The 12275-nt window shown below is 47.7% G+C and overlaps 1 long non-coding RNA gene across 1 annotated transcript; it reads left to right on the top strand.

The window, feature by feature from the left end:
* Positions 1–3221: 3221 nt before the first annotated feature.
* Positions 3222–8134, top strand: LOC139355687 (uncharacterized). The gene is made up of 5 exons (XR_011606544.1): positions 3222–3481; positions 3986–5401; positions 6340–6464; positions 7247–7410; positions 7718–8134. It is a non-coding gene; the product is annotated as an uncharacterized lncRNA (long non-coding RNA).
* Positions 8135–12275: the final 4141 nt, after the last annotated feature.

Raw genomic sequence — 12275 nt, forward strand, 5'->3', positions numbered from 1 at the left:
GGAACCCACACTGAAAACAGAGCCCCTCCTCTGTGCTTATGCTCACTCTACACATTTATTACAGCCCTTACATTGCACTTGGGGGTATCCAGCATCATGCTCCTGCACAGTGACCTCCTTGAGGGCAGAAACTCTGCCTCCCCAAGGCCTGGTGCAGTGCTGGGCATACATCTGGTACCCATACTTTTGTCGAGTTGATTCTCTTGTGCTCATTTCCCTAATTAAAAGTTTGTTTTTTTTTTTTTTTTTTTTAAGTTTTCAAGGGGGCTGGTTGGAGCTTAGGTCCTCATCTTGCACTAAAGAGTGAAGTGATCCAACCATCTTGGCAGCCACTGCTCTACTGCTGTCACAGCCCTTTCGGTGAGAAGGTTGCCCAGAGCCTTAGGTAGCCAGGTGATGACAGTGGCTGCCCTGTCCTGGCCACTCTGTAAGAGACTGTGAGGTTGCATCCTTCCTGACTTGGTACAGCATCTGATCTCATCTGCTTGATTCTGATTCTATTGTTACAAATGACCAATTGGGAGGAAAGTAAACGAGCTATTGAGAATAAAATCTCCTCCTGCCAAGTGGTAATGCCCCAGAGAGAGGGAGGACATATCTCCCGTGTCATTATGGGGATAAATTAGATGTCTGCTGAGCTTCTCCCACACATGCTCACTGGTCAGATTTGGGACTTCACATCAGAATTGTCACCCTGTCTGGGAGAAAAGCATTTAGCAAGGAAAGGGGTGGAGACTGCCATTTTGGAAGGGCAGTTAAGTTCTCAATAGAAAGTCTTTCCCACAGTATTATTCTGTGAAGACGCTGTTCTTTTTTTTTGTTTATAATTACTTTACTTTTCTAAAACTTTTTTAAAAGTTTTTTTGAGATGGAGTTTCACTCTTGTTACCCAGGCTGAAGTGCGATGGCGTGATCTCTGCTCACTGCAACCTTCGCCTCCTGGGTTCAAGTGATTCTCCTGCCTTAGCCTCCTGAGTAACTGCGATTACAGGCACGCACCACCACGCCTGGTTAATTTTTTGTATTTTTAGTAGAGACGGGGTTTCTCCATGTTGGCCAGGCCGGTCTCAAACTCCTGACCTGAGGTGATCCACCCGTCTCGGCCTCCCAAAGTGTTGGGATTACAGGTGTGAGCCACCACACCCATCCTATAATTACTTTACTTTATTTCAGGGGGAAAAGAGGAAGACACCAGGAAGTTCTTCACCAGCCAGAGTATCATACTCCTACTAAGTGCATCTCTGTGAAGACAAAATCCCAGAATGCAAGAAACATTCTGAGGATGTTTGCTGAGCTCTGCAATTGAGAGAAAGGTCTGTGACTTGCCAAAGGTAGGGAGGAGGCCGGGTGCCCTGGCGGCTGGGCTGCATGGTTTGGTTGGCCCTAGCCTGGTCTGGCCAGTGCCCCAGTTGCCTTTGGGGCTTGAGAATGTTTCCCATGGGGCAGAAGGATGAGAACAAGGCCTCCTCTTAGCAGGGCTGATGAAGCTCCTCCTTTTTCTCCCCTGAGTCTCTGTGGAGTTCACATTTGTGGGCACTTCCCTTGGGAGAAGCCCCACTGAATCATCCACTGAAAATAGGTTTATGGTGCACGGAAGGATTTTTTTCAATAGCAGGCCCTTAATGAATTGTTACAACCTTGGGCACAATAAAATGAATACCAATGTGGAGCGTGCGGAGGGTGCGGAGTTGCCAATCATCTTTTTGGGAGGACTATACTTTGTTCTGAGATTAATCTTTCTTACTTTGCTTTTTCAAATTAAGATGTCTTTCTTTAAGAAGTATAAATATATGGGAGCTGTTTTTTTTTTTAATGTTTTTACTTGGCCAAATAAAAAAGTTGGCAATCCTATCATTTTCAACACCCTCTTTAAAAAATATTTTAAAATAGATATGTGATATACAAAAGATAGGGAACTGATTTATAGGAAGAGTTTGAGTCCCCACGAAGTCCTCACCCAACCCTGACTTTGGACTTTCCGAGAAGAGGTACACTTTGCCCTCCATGGGCCTGGCTTTCCTTATCTGTGAGAGCAAGGAAGAGACTGGGCCATCTAGTTCCACGCAGATCAGTTGAGAGAAGTCACTGGAAGAATAAAATTTTATGGGAATTATGGAAGGTTGGGAAGAAATGGTCTTTGCAGATGAGATTAAGTTAAGGATGTTGAGATGGAAAGATTGTTTTGCATTATCCAGCCAGGCTCTAAACGAAATCATATGTATCCTTACACAAGGGAGGCGGAGGGAGCTTTTACACACAGAGGAGAGTGCAATGTGAAGACAGAACATGAGATGTGAATGTGAAGACACTGGCCTTGAACACTGGATGAATGAGGCCACAAGCCAAGGAATGTAGGGGCTACCAGACTCCCCCAGCACCTCCGTAGGGAGCACAGCCCCCTGACACTTTGATTTCATCCCAGCAATGCTGATTTTGGCCTTCTGACCTCCAGAACTGTGAGAGAATAAGTCGGTGGTTTTAAGACACCCAGTAGGCGGCCATCTGTTACAGCAGCCACAGGGAACTAATGCAGGAATACAGACTGCAGGCTCCTTTAGAGCAGGATCTAATTACGACTCCCCAGCAGTGCCTTGTCCTTTGCATGGAGCCGCCCATAGCTGCAGATGAAATGTATTAGCACTTCTCCAGTTATTTAAGGTCAATCTTTTTGAGTCTTCTTTTCTGGGACCTGCAGATATTTCCTGTTAACCAGGATCTTAGGGGACACCCAACCATGGTTCTTTCTCAACATCATCTCTGGAAGCATCAGCTGTCTCCTTGACATCACACACCAAAGGATGCACTTTCTAAGGCATTGTTTAGGACTTAGGAGAGGCATAGTTTTTAGCAATGAGCTGAGAGATGGGGTGGGTCCTTGCCACATCCTCCTTCCAACATTGCTATGACAGCTTTGTGTTTTTTTGGGTCCCAAGTCAGTTCTGAGTAGGACCTGGTTTGCTTTCAAACCTTATAAATGGCTACTAAAGCTTAAATTGTGTACCCCGAATTCATATGTTGAAGTTCTAACTGCCGGTACCTCAGAGTGTGACCTTATTTGGAAATAGTGTCCTTGAAGCTATAATTAGCTTGGATGAAGTCATTAGGGTGGGCCCTGACCTAGTTTGACCAGTGTCCTTATAAAAACGTGGAAGTTGGACAAGGACACACCCACCGGGAAAGCACCATGAGAAGATGATGGCAGAGACCAGGGCGACATGTGTACAAGCCAAGCGAAACCAAAGGTGGCCAGCAGCCCTTGTGAAGCTGGAGGAGAGGCCTGGAATAGATGCTCCCTCACAGCGCTCAGGGGGAACTGACCCTGTCTGCACCTTGACCTTGACCTTCTGGGCTCTAGAACCATGAGACAGCATGTTTCTGTTGTTGAAGCTACCTGGTCTGGGGTGCGTGGTACTTTGCAGCCAGAGTGAATGAATGTGGTGACACTGACCTGTGCACTGTATGTCTTGTCTGCAGCTTGCTGGTAAACGAGGGAAAAAGCAGGGAATCGGTGGTGGGGAAAGGGTAGGGGGAGAAGGGAGTCGGACCAGAGCAGCTTTAGAAGTGCAGCCTTGAGTCTGAGCAAGAATCCTTCTATGTCCAGCTTTGTGTCTGGTGCCTGTGATAAGAAGGCCGGCGGAGTGCCTCTCCAAGCCACCTCCCTGCTCTGATCCCTCCCGGGGGACCCAACCTTTTCCTCTAGATAGGGTCAGCTAAAGAAAGTAACGTTGCAATCACACCTTCCAAGCTGCCCTTCTTTCCCTCCTCCTTCAATCTCCCCCCACCCCCGTTCCCCCTTGTTTCTAAGTGCCCAGCCTTCTCCGAAGAGAGGGGACCATCTGGTTAGTCCTTGTTTACTGCACACCCTGCCAGTTTGAGCTTATTAATCATATTTACCCAAGTATCTTAATTACTCCCTGTCTAGCAACTTGCTTTGCACTCAGCTGTTGACCCCTCTTTTTTTATTCCTTTCTATCATTAATCATAGGAGCAGCGTGGCTAGAGGAATTCCTGCAGCTTAGATTTTGCTGGCACTGTTACCACTCCCAGAGAGGAGCGGCTGGAGTTCACGGCTGGTTTCTGACAAACTTCCTAATTAATCTGCTAAAGATCAGAGGAGGACTAATAGGAGCTGAAGACTGTGTGCGAGACCAGCCCTCCGCCCTCTCGCTTTGTGTGTGCACGTGTGTGTGTGTGTGTGTGTGTGTGCGCGCGCATGTGGTGCTGAGCTTGGCAGGGGAGAGATGGCCTCACTAGCGATTGAGCACAAAGCATTCCTGCTGCTGTTGCTGCCACCTACCTTCCCTGCTTTGGGAGGATAAATTTTCTCCTCTTGCTTAGAAGTTTAAGGGAGTCACCTAAGCCTTCTTCTCCCAGATACAACAGCGGAATAAAGTATCTTCCAAGCAACACTTTTTTTTTTTTTTTTTTTTTTTTTTTGAGACGGAATCTCACTCTGTCACCTGGTTTGAGCGCAGCAGCGTGATCACGGCTCACTGCAACCTCCACCTCTCGGTTTCAAGTGATTCTCCTGCCTCAGCCTCCCGAGTAGCTAGGATTACAGGCGTGTGCCACCCACCACGCCTGGGTAATTTTTGTATTTTAGTAGAGACAGGGTTTCACTATGTGGGCCAGGCTGGTCTCAAACTCCTGACCTCTGGTGATGTGCCCACTTCGGCCTCTCAAAGTGCTGGGATTACAGGCATGAGCCACCGCACCTGGCTGCAACCAACTTTTTTGTGGAATACAGGATCTTGATGTTTGGGTGCCTGAAGGCAGAAGCTGCTGCACATGGAATGGATTAAAGGTCTCCCCTCTGCAACCAAAAATCCTTGGGATCCCAGGAGCAAAAGATGCTCCAGCGCACAGGACAATTCAGGAAGGCCCGAGGTGATACTGAAGACTGTGGAGACATCCAGCTCGGTCGTGTCTCCGGAGGTGTCCAGACTTTGCAGACAGACGTTGCACATAAAGAGCTGAAAAACCGAGGAAGCTGAGCTGGAGAAGGAAATCACTTCTACTCAGCCTTGACCTGAGTCTGATGCTATGGGGCCTCTTAGGGTTACCTCATGCTTCATGCACCCCTTTCTCTGCTCCTCAGCAGAAGGCAGGGAGCAGGGAAGTGGGTCTGTGCCTCCTTTCTCCCTGCCAGGCCTGACTCTCCAGGCCGAGAGACACCATTAAGGAGTATAATTTGTTGATCCAGGCTCTCCTTGCGTTTCAGTGCAGAGTGGCATCGTTTTCTTTATGACCTCGTAAAGTCACAGCCGAGAGGCCGATTTGGAAAACAAACTGCCTCAGGTTGACAGATAATTAGATACAGGGGACATATTATATGCCTTTGCATATAAATGTGCTCCAAGGCATGTTGGTTCATCTGAAGTTGAGGTTAAAGGCGCGCCAGGTATTCCTGACACATCAGGATATATATTTTCATACAGTCTCAGGCGCCGTGTTGGTTTTATAGGCCTTTCATCCTGGTGCTGACGGATGGGGTGTGAGCGCGACCCAACTTAGAAGAAAGGGACTCCCTTGCATAGGGGCCTCCTGGCATTTTGTTTTGTGTTCTCCCTCTCCACCCCCACTTTCTGTCCTTCCTGGGAAAGGAACTGTTCTTTGGGCCTAGGATTCTGCAGTGAGCGACTAATGGCCCGAGTAGAAGGGACCGGGACTCATTTTTCTTTTCTGGACTCTAATAGGCCCAATTAATTCAGCTACAACATGGGCCCTTACAAGCTTGGGACAAGCCTGGGTGGAATTCTATATTGAGAGTAAGAAAAGGGATGGAAATAGATGTTTTCCAGAAGGTTCTGTGGACTCTGGGGGTGACCTGTGGACAGCTGCTGCTGCCCACTACCTGGCAGTTTGGCTACGTGATGCGTATTGGCCTTACAAGGAGATCCCCCTTACCCTGGAATCTACTTTGCCAGAGCAGAACTTGAGCCTCAGACACACCAGAGACGAGGGGGAAGCTTTGCTTTTTCCTCCAGTGGCAGGAAGCGCTGGGCTGGGGAAACGTCTCTTTGAACACAAAGTTCCAGTTGCATTCATCCCCAGGAAAATGTAAAGAGCTTAATTTAATGCCCTCTGGGAGTCATTTCGATTTAAAAGTGGCATTATAGCTTGTGGCTAGAAGAATGGGCTTAACGGTTAGTCACCTTCTGTTTGGGCATGTCATTTAATCTCTTTGAGGCTGTTTCTTCATCTTAAAATATGAGTGAGAAGGTAGTACCCACCTTATAATATTGAGAAGATTAACTTAGGGAAAACACGTAGCGCAGGGCTTCACCCATGGTAAGTATTTCATAAACGGTAACTATTTTTAACAATGACAATTCGCAGAGTTAATACTAATAAAAAATGATTACAGAAGAGGACGCCTCCACCCACAGGAAGGAGCCAGCACAGTGGGGAGCTGTTTGACCAGGGGAGTGTTCTCAGCAGCTGCCACACGTGGAGGTGTGGAGGTAGCAAGCAGAGTGGGGGGCGGAGGGGGAACCCTGGTTCCTGGGACGCCTGGGTCCTGCTCTTCCATGATTAGCTGCGCAGTCTTGAGCACGGCACTCCCTCTCTTCCCAGCTTAGTGTCGTCATCCGTAAAATGAGGGGCTCTCTGAGGGTCTGCCAGGGCTGCTGTGTGATCCGTGACAGCGTGGCATGTGGTGTGGTATGTGATGCATGTTCCCGCCTGCGGGGAGGCCCTCTCCCTTCCCCCACCAGGCCTCTGGGCAGCACTCGCTGTCATCCTTGCTTCTGGAACAGGCCTGTGCTATTTTCCAGGCCAAACTGGAGGGCTGAGGGGGTCTATTAAGAAGACTTCAGGGAGATGCTGGAACAATTCTTGAAATTACCCTCCTCTTTAAATCTTGCCATGGCCCTATTAGAAAAGCTAAGGGGGCAGAGGGAGAGGAGAGAGCGGGGAGAGGAGAGAGAGAGAAGAAGGAAGAAGGAAAGGGAAAAGTAAGAAACCCCATAGCCCGACCCTCAGCCCTGTTGAAGGAGATGATATAAATAGAGTCGCTGTCACTTTGATGAATTAAATCCTCCGTTAATTAGGACGCATAGATTTAAGGGTTGTCCAACCAGGTAGTCCTTTTCCCTTCCCAGCAAGTTATAGCTCACGGAGGAGGCATGAGAGGGATCGTTTTCCGTGTCTGGCTTGATTGCTGGTTTCTTTCTTACTAGGCTCCATTAATTATCCTAGAATGTGGTCACCCAATTTTCTTCAACATGGGCCATTCTCCTTTCAGCGGGATCTTGGCAGCAGACTGCCACAGGAGCTCTGGGGAAAAAGGACCAGTGGGATCCCAGTACCTCCTGAGAGACCACCACCCTCCCCGCCTCCAGCTCATGCCCAGCTCTGAGTCAAATGGACTCTTCTTGTTGTACTGTGAGGTTGCGCAAACCTTAAAAGGCAAACTCTGCTGGGCGCGGTTGCTCAGGCCTGTAATCCTAGCACTTTGGGAGGCCGAGGTGGGCGGATCACGAGGTCGGGAGATCGGGACCATCCTAGCTGACACGGTGAAACCCTGTCTCTACTAAAAATATAAAACAATTGGCCGGGCATGGTGGCGGGCACCTGTAGTCCCAGCTTCTAGGGAGGCTGAGGCAGGAGAATGGCGTGAACCCGGGAGGCGGTGGAGCTTGCAGTGAGCAGAGATTGCGCCACTGCACTCCAGCCTGGGTGACAGAGCGAGACTTTGTCTCAAAAAAATAAAAAGGCAAACACAGTGAGGGTCTCTGGCTTGCTGTGTGGACAGCCCACTCTCTGACAGGCAGATCATCTGCAGCTATCCCTGGGCTAGGAGCTGGAAGCCATTCTTGTGAACTACTCCTTATACCTTGAGCTAAACCTCTTTGGGTCCCAGAAGTCTGAGGCTCCAGCTGCCTGGCAAGACTGAGTCTATATGATTTCTTGAGTACAAGTAGTTTGGCATTTTAAAATACTGGATAAACCGCAATGTAAACTTAGATTGCATTTCAGATTGTAAACAATGACCCCAGTGCTTCATGTTAAATCAGAAATGAGCTATTAACCAAGCTAGTCCTCTTATGAATGAGCCCCTAACCCTGATCCAGGGATCCTTGAACGAAAATCATCAAAATGATTTATCTTCACTTTACCTATTATCTCACAAGAATCTCATTACTCAGGGAAAAGGAGGGTGTTCTTCAGGGGACAGAGGGCATGGGGGAGGGGACTTCCTTATAACTCAACTTTCAGAGGGAGCTGAGTTGTAAACAGATGGAACAAGGTGTGTACGAGAAGCCTCTTAGATTTAATCTTTCATATCAAGGCTCTTGCTGAAAATTCTGGCACCACTGTGAAATGAGGGGAGCTCTGACACACAGACACCCTCCTTGCCTCGCCAACCTTCCCATACACAGTCATGCGCACCGAGAGCAGGTACCAATACTGAAAATGCCTTTCTGGAGTTGCCTCAGTATAAACCCTTGACAACTTAGCAACAGCATCAAGTGAGGAAGCAGTTTCCTTGATCTGGGGAAGAAGAACCAACTCATAAACATGGAACTGTGCACACTGCCTCTTCCTTTGCTGTGTGGATTGGCTGTGGTTCTGCCCTGGCACTTGGATGTTGCTCGGGCTGCTTGGGAGGAAGCCCAGCCTGGGTCAGGTGGTCATAAGCCAGAGCCCCTGTCCTGTCCCCAGGACAGGCCTCCCTCTGGGGTCCAGCATGGCTCCAGTGCTGAGGCTCCCACTGCTGGAGAATGTGTCCTCTCCTCTCTTTGTTTCCATACCAAGGGGATCTGCAGGATAGAGGGCAAATTATTCTTAGCAGATTGGGGCTATGGGTAAGCCGGAAGGGATGAGGGAGAGAGGAGAGAGGAGAGGAAAGGGAAGGAGAGAGGAGGGCAGGGGTCAGGTAGAGGAGAGAGACAGCAAGAAAAAATAGAAAAAAAAAATAGGAAATAAAGGTTGCAAATACAAAGGGAGATTAACAAGGAGCAGAAGAAGGGAGGCAGAAGAGGGAGAAACAGAGAAGAGGAACAAAGAAGACATTTCCAAAAAAGATGTGAGCACACCAGGCAGGAGGTAGACAAGGAACAAGGAGAAAGGAAGGAAGTGAGACAAGCTGGGGAGAGAAGAGGCAAAGGCAGCCAGAAGCAGGGAGAGGGGAGAGAGGAGTGGGAAACCCCAGGGTGTGCAAGGAAAAATATGAGGGAAGCCAGTGGGAGGAAGGTGAGGAAGAGGAGAGAGAGCAGGCACTGGGTGGGGAAGAGGCGAGCGGGAGAAAGCCTGTGCTATGTGGATTATTGTGTGTTTGTCATCTGGAATGGTATAAGCTGTAGGTACAGCAACTCCCGCCCATGATTTATGGTCCCTGTCAGGCAGGGACCGCGCTTTGTCTGCTGTAGCGTGGACGATGAATGCTCTGCTGTCATCCCAGCCTGGCCGGCCTTTCTCTCTCTCTGCTCCCAACGCCGGCTCCCCATTTCACGCCAGTGAACATAAACAATCTTTTGTAAACCTGACAGTCACACTTGCTTCTTTGGAAACATAAAGCAGAAATGTATGACTCGGCTTTCATTACCCAATTTCCTACGCTATATAAAAACACTCAGGAAAGACATGTAAGTAGTCACGAAACCTGGGAAACTGGAAGTGTCCTGGAGGAAAAAAAAAAGGAAGAGGGGGGAGAAAGGGGCTGTAGGGTGGGAGGGATCTGGTGAGGAGAGGAGACGATGTGTCTAACTCCACCACATCCTTCCCAGAAAACGTCGGCTGATAAACGGGCCGTGCAGGCACATAATTATATTACATTTCTGAATAATAGACATTTCCTGCCTGAAGTGTTGCTTTTTTTCCTCCTTCTCCTTTTAACCCAGAGTGCAGTAATGAAACAGTCTTGAGATCAAAGCTGCCTGATAATGTGGCTTTGTTTTTTCTCCCTTTTTCTGCTTTACATTTTTTTCTTCCCCACTAGCCATTTGGCAGACTCCAGGAAGTGAAAAGTGTAACTTGTTTTTAAAGAGCAATTAGGGTGTAGATCTTGGTGATTTCTCAGCCAGGAAGGCGAGATGGGCAGTGGAGAATCTGCATCCGTTTTGACAGCCAGGCCAGCGTGGGACAGGTGGGAGGCCCTTGGCAGTGGGGGGATGCTGGGTGGCTTTGGAATCTGCTGAGACCCGGCCTAGAAGCCACTGGACATTTTCCGAGGCTTTTCTTTAGGGAATAATAACTTCTCTTCCAGCCTTCAGTTATATTCAGCTATAGTCTCACGCCCATCAGAGGGGAGAGGTGCCCAGGGTTTGGAGCCTGGGTGCTTTCATTATGTGGGGTCCTGGCCTTGATGGTCTGGGCGGTCAGAGTCCTGGGGAGGTTACTTCAGCAACACTGCAGGCCAATGGGATTCCTGGCTTTGTGGATCTGGAAGTGGAGAGCTATTTGCTAATTATTTTAATCATCTTTCCCCTGCCCCCGCATTCTTTGAGATCAAAATCTTTGAGAGGCATTTAGGGAGTTGCTTTAGTTTGTCCAGGTGGTTGCTTTTGGACAGAAGAGAACCTTGCAGCAGCTACTGGGGAAGAGTCAACTGAGCAACATTGTCGTGGCGATGCTAGTGCACATCCTGGGCCTGGGAACTGACGCAGAGATGGAGGAGTCCTTCTGCTTCCCTGAACCTCAGCTTTTCTAGAAAGACGGACATTCCACCCACCTATCTACACATCAAACGCACACATGCCAAGTGCACGCACACGCATATACAGAAATATTAGGACACTCTTTCAAGGACTGGAACATTACAATTCAAAAGAGGTTTTGGATACTTACTATATGTCCAACACTATACAGTCATCGCTTGGTATCCGTAGAGGATGCGTTCCAGAACCTCCTACATATACCAAAATCCATGGATGTTCACGATCCTTACATAAAGTGGTGTAGTATTTGCATGTAACCTACACACACCCTCCTGCATACTGTAAATCATCTCTAGATGACTTCTAATAACGAATAGGATGTCCATGCTGTGTAAATACTTATTACACTGTGTTGTTCAGAGAATAATGACAAGAAAAAAAGTCTGTTCACGTTCAGTACAGATGCAGACATTCATTTTTTTTTTTGAATATTTTAAATCTGTGGTTGGTTGAATCCATGGATGCAATGAGGAACCCATGGATATGATACCCATGGGTAGGAAGGGACAACTGTAATAGCTTTTATAAGATGTATGTCCTCAAAATGATTTTTGCTTAATTGGAGAGTTTCCAATATACTGATAAAGCGGTGTAGAGCTTGGACAGAAAGAGTGGCTCTAGACATGCCTGTGACACCAAGAAGGCTTCCTTCTCGTCCTTCTGTCTCACCCCATCTATGCCTAAAATTTATTCATGATTGTTTCCTTGACCTCCTCCATAGAAACCTCTTGGCCTCCACACCCATGCTGAATGGTCTGTCCCCTCTGGATGTGCGGAACTGACTGTCCGCTCCTCCCCTGTGGTAACTAATCAGATGCTGTCCCATGCCAGCTCTCACGCGGCTCTCGAGTCTTCATGTGTATTTCAAGGGGCAGAGATTTTAATCATGTCTTGTTCCTCTGTGTATCCCCCGCTGCAGTCAATGGTGGGGGGGGGGGATGGTTCTATAGAACACAATCTACATTTTGGGAAAACATACATCCCAAGATTATTTATAATTCCCTAATTTACCCCCACAAAGGAAGGTGTGTTTGTGTAGATTTCTGACTTTTCCCCTAACAACATTTCCATAAGGAGGTTAGTATCATTTTGAAACCTTCACAATTTAAAGTATCTTTTTTAACTAATTTGATGGCCATTTATTTTTCACAAAGAAACAGCTTCTGTTCTTTCAAAAGAATTGCAATGCACACAGTGAGTGTTAAGAATAGGAACCCAGCATAGAGATTTAGGTGCTGGGGGTCACTAGACTCACACACTGGCTCAACCAACAACCTCTTGATATCCATGATTCTCATTTGGACCTCATTTGGAAAAGATTGTTTCCATTATTTTTTCTGGTTATAGGACTAGGGGTTAGCTCACAAATAGAGGAAACCACTAAGGAAAAATCTACCAAGCATTCATGTAGCTGGTGCCAAAAATCTGTGGATTATTTGAAAGCTAAGTGCATTCTTTATGTCCCTGAACCCTTGCTCACTTCTCACCCTCACCGGGCCTCTTCAGTCTTTCCTTCCTATAATCTGAAAAGGCTCTAGTGAAAACACATAGACTCTGCCTTTGGATCTGGTTTCAAGTCCTGTTTCTACCACTTTACTAAATGTGTTGTCTGTG

Source organism: Macaca nemestrina, chromosome 8, assembly GCF_043159975.1.
Source record: "Macaca nemestrina isolate mMacNem1 chromosome 8, mMacNem.hap1, whole genome shotgun sequence".
Classification (NCBI taxonomy): Eukaryota; Metazoa; Chordata; class Mammalia; order Primates; family Cercopithecidae; genus Macaca; species Macaca nemestrina.